At 39.5% G+C, this 16,748-nt stretch overlaps 1 non-coding gene across 1 annotated transcript; it reads left to right on the forward strand.

Annotated features, from left to right (window-relative positions):
* The first annotated feature begins 15,868 nt into the window (after positions 1-15,868).
* On the forward strand, positions 15,869-15,976 carry LOC148568458 (small nucleolar RNA R71). Its single transcript, XR_015883060.1, has one exon. It is a non-coding gene; the product is annotated as a small nucleolar RNA R71 (small nucleolar RNA).
* The last annotated feature ends 772 nt before the right edge of the window (positions 15,977-16,748 follow it).

A 16,748-nucleotide genomic window follows, 5' to 3' on the forward strand; every position in this document is an offset into this window, starting at 1 on the left:
TTATGGACTTGGATTGATATAGCTCACTTGACTTTCCTCTACTATTAGTTAGGGGTTTACTTAGTGGGATTGATCCTTGCCAATTCTCATGTTGTGGTTAGTGATTAGGATAGAGATCATTGACCACCAAACCTTGCCAAGGTCTTTTTAGTTATTAGTTTATTTTCATTGCCATTTACATTTCATGTCTCTTATCAAAAACCGCAAAATATGCTCCATAACCAATAACAAGACACTTTATTGCAATTTCTAGGGAGAACGACCCGAGGTTAAATACTTCGGTTTATAGATTTTAGGGGTTTGTTACTTGTGACAAAAAAAATTTTGTATGAAAAGATTAGTGTTGGTTTAGAAACTATACTTTAAAACGAGATTTCATTTGTGAATTCTAAACCACATAAGAAATCTAATCATCAAAATGGTGCCGTTGCTGGGGAACTGTAATGGTGTTATGTTATTGGTTATTGTATATATGTGAATATTGTGAATATGTTTGTCTTTTGCTTGTTTTCTAGTTCTTGTTAGTTTTATTTTGTTCTTCCACTATAAATTCTCATCTTGGCTATGAGTTTGGTTCTAAATTGTGTTGTAGGAAATGTGAGCTTCAATGACAACATGTATCAAGGATGGAACCAACAAAGATGGGAGGAGTCTCAAGGAATTGATCCCTCCTATTGGCAATAACCTCCGGATACGTATAGGTATAATCGCCATCCTAATGCATGTCAATACAATGGGTATGGTGAATCTTTTTATGACAATCAATTACCACCATCATATGCCTATGATTCTTATCCTCAACACGAACCTCAACCATACTCACAAGCTTTTCCATACCAAGCATCTTCCTATGATCCATATCCATCATATGACCAATCACCCATACCATATTCTTATGACCATTATGAGCAAGAACCTTTGGAACCACCACAATTCCGTCATGACTATTACCAAGAACCACCTCAATGCACACCATCTCCATACCCTTATCAAGAAGAACCATCTTCCTACTATGAACCCTCTCTCCAAGACAATGAACCCTTTTATCCACCCTAACTCCCAATAGATGATTCTCTTACCTTGCTACTTCAAGGACAAGTGGACATGAAAAGGAATGATAAACCCTAATTTTGTGGTTTATATTGTGTAGAATTTGGGGGTTTTTGACAATATTTCTCACACTTATTCATAAGAAATGCATGGTTTTGTGTTCCTTTTCTAATATTGCTCCATGATGAAAAACATGCTTCATTTGCCTTAAAATTGCCATATTTTAATCCTCTTTTATTACCATTCGATGCCGTGATGTATTTGTTGAGTGATTTCAGAAATTATAGGGTAGGAATGGTCTAGAACAGAGAAAAAAAGCATACAAGAGGAAGGAACATGAAGATTTGGATTTTGGGAAACTCAGCATTGGCGCGCACGCGCACTCCACGCGCACACGTGAATGAGGATAGCTAGAAGTGGCGTGCGAGGATGGACGCATCCGCGCGGATCAGAGGATTCCCATCGGCGCACACGCGTGGATCACAAGAGCAATCGGCGCGCACGCACGCATGGCGCGCATGCGCGGAAAGTTACACGTGACCTCATTAAAGGAAATCATGCCTGCCGATTTCTGAGGCTCATCAGGCCCAAAATCAAGCTGTTTCTGTATGGAAAAGACCCAAGGATGCTAGGGGGAAAGGGAGGGATCATTCATTTTACACTAGACATAATTTTTAGCTAGTTTTTGGTTCTTTGTTCTTCTAGAGAGAGAAACCCTTGTTCCTCTCTAGATCTAGCTTTAATTTAATCTTCCCTTGTTGAATTTTGAGTTGGATCTTGTTAATTACTAGTTTTAATTGTTCAATTTGAATTCCTCAGTATAATTTTGCTTAGATCTTGTGTTAGTTTTATGAATTCTTGTCAATTGTCATTTTATATCCATTTTATGAATGTTGTGAATCTTGCCTTGTTGATGTTACATTGATGATTTCTATGATTAATTGTGTTGTTTGAGTGATTGTATGTTGATAATTGTTAGTGGGTATTTGTTAATTTCAATTTAATTGCAATTTGAACATGTCTTTTGATAATGCTTACCATGTGTTTGATGAATTGTTTCCTTTGATTATGGAGTAATTCTCTTTACTCTTGGCCTAGGCTAAGAGAATTGGGTAAACTTGAGTCATTTGGTCTAATGGATTTGATGATTTGGGAGCCCTTAGTGGTCAATTTGATAACCATCGACACTAAGCTACTGCTAAGTCAATTAGTAGTGAGGTTAGAACTTATGGGTTGATGTTGACCAAACCATTTGACGTACTTCAAGTATAGAAGTAGACTTAATGAGTTTGGTTCCTCATAATTGTCAAGATATGGTTATTAGACAAGGATGGTGACCCCAATTCCCATGCTTAGGCAAGAGTTGCTTTTATCATTCATATTTGAAAACCCAAAATTCTTGATTACTTGTCTTAGTTATAGTTACTTGTTTAGTTTAGAATAGAATTATATTGGATGTTACTTTGTTAGTTTGAAATTGCTCACATCTTGCTTAGTCAATTGAATTAGTCCCTTGCAATTTAAGATTACTTACTTGTTAAGATTCCTAGTTTAAATTCTTGCTTATGACTCACAACCCCAGATTTCTAACCAATGTTGAAGCACATGTTTGCCCATTACTTGTGAGACGACCCGAGGTTTGAATACTTCGGTTATTTCTACTGGGGTTGAACTTGTGACAACCAAATCCCTCTCTAAATTTGATACTCGAGGATTGTTGTTGGTAGAGCTATACTTACAACGCGACTTTATTGAGAAATTCTTTACCGACGTAGTCCACGAGCTAAACATCAAATTTTTGGCGCCGTTGCCGGGGAATGGTTGCAACATATGCCTTGATATTGGTTATGTGAATATGTGAATATTGTAGATAGTTTAATTGCTTTCAAAATTTAACCGAATATAACGCGGTCTCAACCGAATTCTAGCTTAGCTGATTTTGATCCCGAGATTGAAAGAACTTTGTTACATACTCGGCAAGTTAGACGGCGGTTGGATTATATGGCTAGTACTTCGGCCTCACTTGAGGAACACACCGAATCACTAGGCGGTACCGAGAGTGACTTGGAGTCCGCTACTTCCTATTCTTCTGTTGGCACTAATAATACATCTTAGCATCCTACAGGTAAGCCACACATAGCGGAGCCACGACGGATCACTTTGCATGAGCAAGGAGCTCCAGATATCATACTTCAACCGTTGCAAGCAAGGTATCCTAACCTTGATCCCAACTTTGAATTGAAGAGTATCTTGATACATCTACTTCCTAACTATCATGGGTTTCCAGGTCAAGACCCCATCCGACATCTAAGAGATTTTCAAGTTGCTTGTTCTACGGCTCGAAGGCATGGAGCCGATGAGGTGGCTATTATGGTTTTTGCCTTCCCTTTTTCTCTTGAAGGGCAAGAGAAGACATGGTTTTATTCGCTACCGGATGAGATTGTGACCAATTGGGATTTTTTGAGAAGGGAGTTTCTAGATAAATTCTTCCCACCGGAGAAGACCGACTACATCCGGAAGGAGATTTCGGGTATAATGCAAAAAGACCAAGAGAGTTCGTATGAGTATTGGTCTCGGTTCAAGAGGCTATTGGAATCTTGTCCATACCATAGAATGAACACTCACTTGCTCATTAGCTACTTCACCGGAGGTCTTTGTGTAGAAGATAGAAAATTGCTCACCGCTTTTAGTGGTGGTTCCCTTTCAAAAAACAAAACGGAGGGAGAAGCTTGAAATTTGATAAAGGATGTTGCCGAGGCTACACAACATATAAGGGTGAGAAGTAATCCTCTCAAGTGTGTAGTGGAACCATCCCCTTCCGAAGCAAGCTTGACCAAGGCACTTGGGGATATGACTACCATCCTTACACAAATACAAAAAGATCAAAAGGAATACTACTCCATCCAAGCCATCCAAGCTCCACCTCCAGTTGCTCAACTTGAAGGCCCTCCTAGGATTTGTGGTTTGTGCTCTAGCACCATACATTACACCGATCAATGCCATCAAATTCAAGAGGAACATGATCTTGTAGTAGCCAATGTGAATTACAACAACCGTCTATCCTATCCTTCTCAAGGCCAAAATAACTACCCTCATGGTAGTAATTAACATCAAGGGTGGAGGGATAATGCACAAGGGAGCAATCAAAACCAAAGATGGAACGACTCTTCTTCTCATCACAACAACAACCAATCTTCATCCCAATACCACCATAACAACACCAACTACCAAGCCAACCAAGGCCACTCCAACCAAAACTAAAACAACTACACCAAATACCAAGCACCACACCATAGACAACAATCCAACCAAACTCCTCCATCTTCCAACAATCAAGTTGATGAGCTTAGAGCCACCATGGAGAAACGGGACGAGAGCAACAAGGCCCAATTTGATGCCTTGGGCGCTCAACTGGCTAACCTCACCAACATGCTTTCAAAGACGACCATGTCAAACCAACCCTCAACCCCCAACAACAACACAAACCAACCCTCAAGCTCTTCTAACCTTCCATCCCAACCCCAACCAAACCCAAAGGGCGGTCTCAACGCCATCACTCTACGGTCGGGGACTACATTGGAGGAGATACCTCCAAGGGTCATGGGAGACATTCATGAGGAAGAAGTGGTTGTTGAAGCGACACATGAAGAAGAGGTGGTAGACAAAAGGCATGAGGAAGAAGGAGTAAGCCTCAAGGAACCCAAGAGGAAAGCTATAGTGGATGAGTCCATTCCTATTCCATTCCCATCCATGGTGAAGAAAGTAAAGAAAACACCAGAATTTGATTTGAACATGCTTCAAGTGTTCAAGAAGGTTGAGGTAACCATACCACTTCTTGATGCTATTCAACAAATTCCAAAGTATGCAAAATTTTTGAAAGACTTGGGTACGCACAAGGATAGGATAGGAGAATTGGAGATATTATCCTTGGGTAGTTCAATTTCTTCCTTGATGGAACCTATTCCAAAGAAATGTGGTGACCCTAGACCTTGTTTGGTGTCTTGTTGTATTGGTGGATGCACTTTTCATGATTGTATGTGTGACCTGGGAGATTGTGTAAGCATCATGCCGTTTTCTATCTATGTGCGGTTGAATTTAGCTCCATTAAAGAAGTCGGCGGTGAGATTTGCCTTAGTCGATAAAAGTGTGATCACGGTGATGGGAATAGCAGAAGATGTACTTGTGGCGATCAAGGATTTGGTTTTTCCGGTTGACTTTTACATCCTTGAAATGCCTCCATCAGAAAATAGAAGCTCATCCTCCGTTCAACTTGGTAGACCCTTCCTCAAGACCTCTAAATTCAAGTTAGATGCCTTCACCGGCACATATTCTTTTGAGGTTGGAGACAAGACTATCAAGTTCAATTTAGAAGAAGCCATGAAGCATCCTCCCGAAGAACATTCCGTGCTCCGATGTGATGTAATTGATGAAGTGGTGGCGGAAGTGCAAGAAGAAGACCACAACAAATTGTGCCACCCTATTATTGAGGAGACGGATGACCAAGAGGATGAACATGAGAAAGTTGTTAAGAATGAACTCCATGAGCTTGATAAAAAGGAACATCAGCTTGAGGCAAAGAGTGAATTGAAGCCCCTTCCATCTCATTTGAAGTATGTTTTCTTAGAGGACAACCAAAGGTTTCCGGTTATTATTGCTAGTGAGCTTTCAAGTGAAGAAGAAGAAAAGCTCCTAGATATTCTAAGAAAGTACAAGAAAGAAATTGGATAGAGCCTAGCCGATATTGTGGGAATTGACCCTCGTAAGTGCATTGATGAGCGGATAATTTATACGCTTTTTGGGATTGTTTTTAGGTAGTTTTTAGTATGATTTAGTTAGTTTTACTATGTTTTTATTAGTTTTTATGCAAAATTCACATTTCTGGACTTTACTATGAGTTTGTGTATTTTTCTTTAATTTCAGGTATTTTCGGGCTGAAATTGAGGGACCTGAGCAAAAATCCGATTCAGAGGCTGAAAAAGGACTGCAGATGCTGTTGGATTCTGACCTCCCTGCACTCGAAATGGATTTTCTAGAGCTACAGAAACCCAATTGGCACGCTCTTAATTGAGTTGGAAAGTAGACATCCAGGGCTTTCCAGAAATATATGATAGTCCATACTTTGCCCGAGTTTTGACAACGCAAACTGGCGTTCAAACGCCAACTTCCTGCCCTATTCTGAAGTTAAACGCCAGAAATAGGTTACAAACCAGAGTTAAACGCCACAAACAGGCTGCAACCTGGCGTTTAACTCCAAGAGAAGCCTCTACACGTGTAAAGCTCAATGCTCAGCCCAAGCACACACCAAGTGGGCCCCGGAAGTGGATTTATGCACTATCTGCACTTAGTTACTTATTTTCTATAACTCTAGCTACTAGTTTAGTATAAAAACAACTTTTAGAGACTTACTATGTACCTCATGACATTTTTACACTTTAAATTGTATTTCTAACGGCATGAGTCTCTAAACCCCATGGTTGGGGGTGAGGAGCTCTGCTGTGTTTCGATGAATTAATGCAATTACTACTGTTTTTCATTCAATCACGCTTGTCTCTATTCTAAGATATTCACTCGCACTTCACCCTGATGAATGTAATGATCCGTGACACTCATCATAATTCTCACCTATGAACGCGTGCCTGACAACCACCTCCGTTCTATCTGCACTAGCTTGAGTGTGTATCTCTTAGCATCCTGGTTCATGATCAGAGTCTTCGTGGTATAGGCTAGAATTATTGGCAGCCATTCCTGAGATCCAGAAAGTCTAAACCTTGTCTGTGGTATTCTGAGTAGGATCTGGGAAGGGATGACTATGACGAGCTTCAAACTCGTGAGTGTTGGGCGTAGTGACAGACGCAAAAGAATCAATGGATTCTATTCCAACATGAGTGAGAACCGACAGATGATTAGCCGTGCGGTGACAGCGCATTTGGACCATTCGAGGATAGATGGTAGCCATTGACAACGGTGATCCACCAACATACAGCTTGCCATGGAAGGAGTCTTGCGTGCGTGAAGAAGACATTAGGAAAACAGAAATTCGGAAGACAGAGCATCTCCAAAACCTCAACCTGTTCTCCATTACTGCATAACAAGTATTATTTAATTCATGTTCTTTTACTCATTCCAATTAAAACTGAGAATTATTATTGATATCCTGACTAAGAGTTACAAAATAACCATAGCTTTCTTCAAGCCGACAACCTCCGTGGGATCGACCCTTACTCACGTAAGGTATTACTTGAACGACCTAGTGCACTTGCTGGTTAGTTGTGCGGAATTACAAAAGTGTGATTGTGATTTTGTGCACCAAGCTTTTGGCGCCGTTGCCGGGGATTGTTTGAGTTTGGACAACTGACGGTTTATTTTGTTGCTTAGATTAGGAAAAATTTTTCTTTTTGGTTTAGAGTCTTCTATTATTGTTTTTGGTTAAAGTTTTAAAATCCTTATTTTCTTTTTCAATTTTTTTTCGAAAATTTTTAAACTAATAATTGAGTCTTTCTGTTTGAGTTTAGTTTCATATTTTAAGTTTGGTGTCAATTGCATGATTTTATTTTTCTTTCAATTTTTTTCGAATTATTAGTGCTCAGAATATAAAAATTTTTAAGTTTGGTGTCCTTTGTATTTCTATTTTCTTAAAAATTTTTCAAAAGTTGTTCTTAGCATTCATCGTGATATTCAAAGTTTTCCTATTTGTTTCCTTTGTTTTGATCTAAAAATTTAAGTTTGGTGTCATTTTTACTGTTTTTCTCTTTCTTCATTAAATTCAAAAATATCTTTTCTCTTTATTTTAATTAATTTTCGAATTTTCCTTTAAAAATTCAAATTTGTATTTTAAAACTTTCTATTATATCTTATCTTAGTTTTGAAATTTCAAAATTCAAAATCTTTTCAAAAATCATATCCAAAGTTTTTCAAATCTTCTTAATTAAGTAATTATTTTAGTTTTCAATTTTATTTTTCTCTTAGTTTTCGAAATTTATATTTTATTTTCTAATTATTTTATTTTATCTTATTATCTTTATTTAATTTTAATTATTCGGTTTGATTCTATTAAAATAAAAACAAAAATACATTTTATTTGCAATTCATATCAATTCCATTTTATCCATCATGGACCTAAATGGAAATGAACAGTCCAGAAGGACTCTGGGGTCGTCATATGCTAACTCCATTACTGCTGCATATGGGAGTAGCATCTATATACCTCCCATCAAAGCAAGCAGTTTTGAGCTAAATCCTCAGCTCATTGTCATGGTGCAGCAAAATTGCCACTATTCTGGTCTTCCACAGGAAGAACCTACTGAGTTTCTGGCGCAGTTCTTGCAAATTGCTGACACAGTGCATGACAAGGAGGTAGATCAGGATGTACACAGGCTGTTACTATTTCCGTTTGCTGTAAAATATCAAGCTAAGAGGTGGTTAAATAACCAACCCACAGCAAGCATAAAAACATGGAAACAGTTATCAGACAAATTTCTGAATCAATATTTCCCTCCAAAAAGGATGACATAGCTAAGGCTGGACATCCAAGGCTTTAAACAAGAGGATGATGAATCCCTTTATAATGCCTGGGAGAGGTACAGAGGGATGCTAAGGAAATGCCCCTCTGAAATGTTTTCAGAGTGGGTGCAATTAGACATCTTCTACTATGGGTTTACAGAAAAAGCTCAGATATCTCTAGACCACTCAGCTGGTGGATCTATACACATGAGAAAGACTGTTGAAGAGGCTCAAGAGCTTATTGATATAGTTGCTAGAAATCAGCATCTGTACATAAGTAATGAGTCCTCCATAAAAGAAGAAGCTAAGGAAGTGTCAACTGACTTTAGTCCTTAGGAACAAGTTGCTGAACTCAATCAGCAATTATCTTCTATAACAAGGCAGTTAGCAGAATTTAAGGAGATGCTACAAGAGACCAGAATTGCTAACAAGAATATGGAATCACAATTGAATCAGACAAAACAGCAGTTATCAAAACAGATAACAGAGGAGTGCCAAGCAGTTCAATTAAGAAGTGCAAAAATACTAAACACTTCAACTCAAAGCAGCAAAAAACCAAGAAAAGAACAGCTGACAGAGGAGAAGCAACCTGCTACACAAAATCCCTTTGAGGACAGTAAGAGCCCAGAGAGGAATAGGTCTGGCAATCAAACAACAGAAACAGGTGAGAAACTGGTGTTAGACTCCAAATCCACGTCTAGTTCTGGCGTTCAAACGCCAGAAAAGGGTAGGAATCTGGCGTTAAACGCCCAATCCATGTCCAGTTCTGGCGTTCAAACGCCAGTGAGGGATCAGACACCTGCAAGTGTGGTGCGCAGAAATCGTGACGGTTCCATTCCTTGGTAATGGCGCTGAAAACTTTATACGCACATTCATAATTTTAATTCTTTGTCACAACTTCGCACAGCTGACCAGCAAGTGCACTAGGTCGTCCAAGTAATAAACCTTACATGAGTAAGGGTCGATCCCACGGAAATTGTCGGCTTGAAGCAAGCTATGGTCACCTTGTAAATCTTAGTCAGGCGGATTCAAATGTATCAAGAGATTATAGTATACTAAAAGATAATTAAAATAGGATAGAGATACTTATGTAATTCATTGGTGAGAGTTTCAGATAAGCGTGTAGAGATGCTTTTCGTTCCTCTGAACCTCTGCTTTCCTGCTGTCTTCATCCAATCATTCCTACTCCTTTCCATGGTAAGCTTTATGTAGGGCATCACCGTTGTCAATGGCTACATCCCATCCTCTCTGTGAAAATGGTCCAATGCGCTGTCATTGCATGGCTAATCATCTGTCGGTTCTCGATCATACTGGAATAGGATTTACTATCCTTTTGCATCTGTCACTACGCCCAGCACTCGCGAGTTTGAAGCTCATCACAGCCATCCCTTCCCAGATCCTACTTGGAATACCACAGACAAGGTTTAGACTTTCCGGATCTCAAAAATGGCCATCCATGGGTTCTAACTTTTACCACGAAGATTCTAATATCTCGGACTCGGTCCTCTGTATTAGATATCTAAGAGATATTCATTCTAGCTTGTTTTCATGTAGAACGGAAGTGTTTGTCAGGCACGCGTTCGTAAGTGAGAATGATGAGGAGCGTCACATAATCATCACATTCCTCATATTCTTGGGTGCGAATGAATATCTTAGAAGTGGAATAAGCTTGAATTGAATAGAAAAACAGTAGTACTTTGTATTAATTCATGAGGAACAGGAGAGCTCCACCCCTTAATCTATGGAGTGTAGAAACTCTACCGTAGAAAATACATAAGAACAAGGTTCAGGCATGGCCGAGAGGCCAGCCCCCATGAAAGTCTAAGATAGCATAAAACTGATCAAAGATCTCAATACAATAGTAAAAAGTTCTATTTATACTAAACTAATTACTAGAGTTTACAGAAATGAGTAAATGATGCAGAAATCCACTTCTAGGGCCTACTTGGTGTGTGCTTGGGCTGAGCATTGAGCTTTACACGTGTAGAGGTCTTTCTTGGAGTTGAACGCCAGTTTGTAACCTGTTTCTAGCGTTTAACTCCACTTTGCAACCTGTTTCTGGCGTTTGACTCCAGAATGCTCCATGGTACTAGTGTTCAACGCCAGTTTACGTCATCTATCCTTAATCAAAGTATGTACTATTATTATTGCTGGAAAGCCCTGGATGTCTACTTTTTAACGCAATTGAGATCGAATCATTTGGAGTTCTGTAGCTCCAGAAAATCTATTTTGAGTGCAGGGAGGTCAGAATCCAACAGCATCTGCAGTCCTTCTTCAACCTCTGAATCTGATTTTTGCTCAAGTCCCTCAATTTCAGCAAGAAAATACCTGAAATCACAGAAAAATACACAAACTCATAGTAAAGTCCAGAAATGTGAATTTTATTTAAAAAACTAATAAAAATATATTAAAAACTAACTAAATTATACTGAAAACTCTGTATAAACAATGCCAAAAAGCGTATAAATTATCCGCTCATCACAACACCAAACTTAAATTGTTGCTTGTCCCCAAGCAACTGAAAATCAAATAGGATAAAAAGAAGAGAATATACTATAAATTCCAAAATATCAATGAAACTTAGCTCCAATCAGATGAGCGGGACTTGTAGCTTTTTGCCTCTTGAATAGTTTCGGCATCTCACTTTATCCATTGAGGTTCAGAATGATTGGCATCTATAGGAACTAAGAATTCAGATAGTGTTATTGATTCTCCTAGTTCAGTATGTTGATTCTTGAACACAGCTACTTTATGAGTCTTGGCCGTGGCCCTAAGCACTTTGTTTTCCAGTATTACCACCGGATACATAAATGCCACAGACACATAACTGGGTGTACCTTTTCAGATTGTGACTCAACTTTGCTAAAGTCCCCAATTAGAGGTATCCAGGGTTCTTAAGCACACTCTTCTTTTGCTTTGGACCTTGACTTTAACCGCTCAGTCTCAATTTTTCACTTGACACCTTCACGCCACAAGCACATGGTTAGGGACAGCTTGGTTTAGCCGCTTAGGCCAGGATTTTATTCCTTTAGGCCCTCCTATCTACTGATGCTCAAAGCCTTGGATCCTTTTTATTACCCTTGCCTTTTTGTTTTAAGGGCTATTGGCTTTTTGTTCTTACCTTTTGGTTTAAAGAGCTTTTGGCTTTTTCTGCTTGCTGTATTTTTTTTTTCTGCAAGCTTTTGTATTCACTGCTTTTTCTTGCTTTAAGAATCATTTTTATGATTTTTTCAGATTATCAAATAATATTTCTCCTTTTTCCTTATTCTTCAAGAGCCAACATATTTAACATTCATAAACATCAACTTCAAAAGACATATGCACTGTTCAAGCATGCATTCAGAAAACAAAAAGTGTTGCCACCACATCAAAATAATTAAACTAGTTTCAAGGATGAATTCGAAATCATGTACTTCTTGTTCTTTTGTAATTAAAACAGTTTTCATTTAAGAGAGGTGATGGATTCATATTCATAACTTTAAGGCATAGACACTTAGACACTAATGATCATATAGTAAAGACACAAACATAAATAAAACATAAAGCTCAAAAATTAAAAAACAGAAAAATAAATAAACAAGGAGATTAAGGAATGAGTCCACCTTAGTGAGGGTGGCATCTTCCTCTTCTTGAAGAACTAATGGTGCTCTTGAGCTCCTCTATGTCTCTTCCTTGTCTTTCTTGCTCCTCCCTCATAGCTCTTTGATCTTCTCTAATTTCATGGAGGAAGATGGAGTGCTCTTGGTGCTCCACCCTTAGTTGTCCCATGTTAGAACTTAATTCTCCTAGGAAAGTGTTGATTTGTTCCCAATAATTCTGTGGAGGAATGTGCATCCCCTGAGGCATCTCAGGGATTTCATGGTGAGAAATTTCCTCATGCTCATGTTGAGGTCCATGATCTCTTGTTTGCTCCATCCTTTTCCTAGTGATGGGCTTATCCTCTTCAATGAGGATGTCTCCCTCTATGTCAATTCCAACTGAATTGCAGAGGTGGCATATGAGGTAAGGAAAGGCTAACCTTGCCCAAGTGGAGGACTTGTCAGCTACCTTGTAGAGTTCTTGAGGTATAATCTCATGAACTTCCACCTCTTCCCCAATCATGATACTATGGATCATGATGGGCCGGTCTATAGTAACTTCAGACCAGTTACTAATAGGAACGATTGAGCGTTGAATGAACTCTAGCCATCCCCTAGCCACTGGTTTGAGGTCATGCCTTCTTAATTGAACCGGCTTGCCTCTTGAGTCAATTTTCCATTGAGCTCCTTCCTCACATATGTCTATGAGAACTTGGTCCAACCTTTGATCAAAGTTGACCCTTCTTGTGTAGGGGCGTGCGTTCTCTTCAATCATTGGCAAGGCAGCCTTACATTTTCCGGACTGAAATCTAAGTATTTCCCCCGAACCATGGTAAGCCAATGCTTTGGATTTGGGTTCACACTTTGATCATGGTTCCTAGTGATCCATGCGTTTGCATAGAACTCTTGAACCATTAGGATCCCGACTTGTTGAATGGGGTTGGTGAGAACTTCCCAACCTCTTCTTTGGATCTCAAGTCGGATCTCTGGATACTCATTCTTCTTGAGCTTGAAAGGAACCTCAGGGATCACTTTCTTCTTGGCCACAACTTCATAGAAGTGGACTTGATGGACCTTTGAGATGAATCTCTCCATCTCCCATGACTCAGAGGTGGAAGCAATTTCCTTCCCTTTCCTCTTTCTAGAGGTTTCTCTGGCCTTAGGTGCCATAAATGGTTATGAAAAAATAAAAAGCAATACTTTTACCACACCAAACTTAAAATGTTTGCTCGTCCCCGAGCAAAAGAAGAAAGAAGTGAGTAGAAGAAGAAGAAAATGGAGGAGAGGGAGAGAGAGTAGGTTTCGGCCAAGTGGAAGAAGAGAGGGTTGTGTTGTGAGAAATAGAAGAAGGAATGAGGGGTTTATATAGAGGTGGGGAGGGGTTTAGGGTTCGGCCATTTAGGGTTAGGTTTGGAAGGGAAATTATTTTGAATTTGAAGGTAGGTGGGGTTTATGGGGAAGAGAATATGGATGTGAGTGGTGAGGGGGTGATGGGAAAGAGTGATTGAAGTGATTGGTGAAGGGCATTTGGAGAAGAGAGTTATGAAAAGGTAGGAAGAGGAGAGAAGAAGGGTAGGTGGGGATCCTGTGGGGCCCACAGATCAAGTGGGGCCAAGGACTTAACATCCCTACCTCAATTAGGCGTGTAAAACTCCCTTATTGTGCAATTCTGGCGTTTAACGCCACTTCCATGCTTGTTTCTGGCGTTAAACGCCAGCTCCATGCTTGTTTCTGGCGTTAAACACCCAAATAGAGCTTGTTTCTGGCGTTTAACGCCAGCTTTCCTCTGGGTGCAATCCTGGCGTTTAAACGCCAGATTGCTGCTTATTTCTGGCGTTTAACGCCAGTTTCATGCTCTGTTCTGGCGTTAAACGCTAGCCAGATGCTCCTTACTGGCGTTTAAACGCCAGTAAGCTCTTCCTCCAGGGTGTGCTATTTTTAATACTGTTTTTCATTCTGTTTTTTTTTATTTTTCAGTAGTTTTTGTGACTCCACATGATTATCAACCTAATAAAACACGAAATAATAATAAAGAGAAAATAAAATAAAATTGATTAAATAACATTGGGTTGCCTCCCAACAATCACTTCTTTAATGTCAATAGCTTGATAGTGAGCTCTCATAGAGCCTCACAGATAATCAGAGCAAGGTTGGAACCTCCCAACACCAAACTTAGAGTTCGGCTGTGGGGGCTTTGGTTGACTCTGCAGTGAGAGAAGCTTTTCATGCTTCCTCTCCATGGTTACAGAAGGAGATCCTTGAGTTTTAAACACAAGGTTGTCCTCATTTAGTTGAAGGATCAATTCTCCTCTGTCCACATCAATCACAGCTCTTGCTGTGGCTAAGAAGGGTCTTCCAAGGATGATGGATTCATCCTCATCCTTCCCAGTGAATAGGATTATGAAATCAACAGGGATGTAAAGGCCTTCAACCTTTACTAGCACGTCCTCTACTAGTCTATAAGCCTGTTTCATGGATTTGTCTGCCATCTCTAATGAGAATTTGGCAGCCTGTACCTCAAAGATTTCCAGTTTCTCCATTACAGAGAGTGGCATGAGGTTTATCCCTGATCCAAGGTCACATAGAGCCTTCTCAAAGGTTATGGTGCCGATGATACAAGGTATTAAGAACTTTCCAGGATCCTGTTTCTTCTGAGGCAATCTCAGTTGATCCAAATCACTTAGTTCATTGATGAGTAAGGGAGGTTCATCTTCCCAAGTCTCATTACCAAATAATTTGGCATTCAGCTTCATGATTGCACCAAGGTACTTGGCAACTTGCTCTTTAGTGACATCTGAAGAATACTCATCAGAGATCATGAATGGCATAAGGAGGTTCAATGGAATCTCTATGGTCTCTAATTGAGCCTCAGATTCCTTTGGTTCCTCAAAGGGAAACTCCTTATTGATCACTGAACGTCCCAGGAGGTCTTTCTCACTGGGATTCACGTCTTCTCCCTCCCTTGTAGGTTCGGCCATGATGGTTAAATCAATAGCTTTGCACTCTCTCTTTGGATTTTCTTCTGTATTGCTTGGGAGAGTACTAGGAGGGGTTTTAGTGACCCTTTTACTTAGCTGGCCCACTTGTGCCTCCAGATTTTTAATGGAGGACCTTATTTCATTCATGAAACTTAAAGTGGTCTTAGATAGATCAGAGACTATATTTGCTAAGTTAGATGGATTGTGCTCAGAGTTCTCTGTCTGTTGCTGAGTGGATGATGGAAAAGGCTTGCTATTGCTAAACCTGTTTCTTCCACCATTGTTAAAGCCTTGTTGAGGCTTTTGTTGATCCTTCCATGAGAATTTTGGATGATTTCTCCATGAGGAATTATAGATGTTTCCATAGGGTTCACCCATGTAATTCACCTCTGCTATTGCAGGGTTTTCAGGATCATAAGCTTCTTCTTCAGAAGATGCCTCTTTAGTACTGTTGGATGATTCCTTCAATCCATTCAGACTCTGAGAGGTCATATTGACTTGCTGAGTCAATATTTTATTCTGAGCCAATATGGCATTCAGAGTATCAATTTCAAGAAGTCCCTTCCTTTGACGCGTCCCATTACTTACAGGATTCCTCTCAGAAGTGTACATGAGCTGGTTATTTGCAACCATGTCAATGAGTTCTTAAGCTTCTGCAGGCGTTTTCTTTAGGTGAATGGATCCACCTGCAGAATGGTCCAATGACATCTTAGATAGTTCAGACAGACCATCATAGAAGATATCCAGGATGGTCCATTCTGAAAGCATGTCAGAAGGACACCTTTTGGTCAGTTCCTTGTATCTCTCCCAAGCTTCATAGAGGGATTCACCTTCCTTTTGTCTGAAGGTTTGAACATCCACTCTAAGCTTGCTAAGCTTTTGAGGAGGAAAGAACTTGGCTAAGAAAGTCGTGACCAGCTTATCCCAAGAGTTCAGGCTATCTTTAGGTTGAGAGTCCAACCGTACTCTAGCTCTGTCTCTTACAGCAAATGGGAAAAGCATAAGCCTGTAGACCTCGGGATCAACCCTATTGGTCTTAACAGTATCACAGATCTGCAAAAATTCAGTTAAGAACTGAAAAGGATCTTCTGATGGAAGTCCATGAAACTTGCAATTCTGTTGCATCAGAGAAACTAATTGAGGCTTAAGCTCAAAATTGTTTGCTCCAATGGCAGGGATTGAGATGCTTCTTCCATGTAAATTGGAATTTGGTGCAGTGAAGTCACCAAGCATCTTCCTTGCATTGTTATTATTTTCGGCCATGTCTCTTTCTTTTTCGAAAATTTCTGCCAGATTTTCTCCAGAGTTGTGCTTTAGCTTCCCTTAGCTTCCTCTTCAGAGTCCTTTCAGGTTCAGGATCAGCTTCAATAAGAATGTTCTTATCCTTGTTCCTACTCATATGAAAAGGAAGAGAACACAAAAGAAAATATGGAATCCTCTGTGTCACAGTATAGAGATTCATTTATGTGAGTATAAGAATAGAAGAATAGAAGAAGAGAAATTTGAACACCAAGAGGAAGAGAGGGTTCGAATTTTGAGATGAAGAGAAGTATTAGTAAATAAATAAATAATTAGAAGGAGATGAGAGAGGGGGAATTTCGAAAATTAATTAAATTAAAAATAAAATTTAAAGTTAAATTTT

The sequence above is a fragment of the Arachis ipaensis genome, chromosome B4 (genome assembly GCF_059453495.1).
Source record: "Arachis ipaensis isolate K30076 ecotype BB chromosome B4, ASM5945349v1, whole genome shotgun sequence".
NCBI lineage: Eukaryota > Viridiplantae > Streptophyta > Magnoliopsida > Fabales > Fabaceae > Arachis > Arachis ipaensis.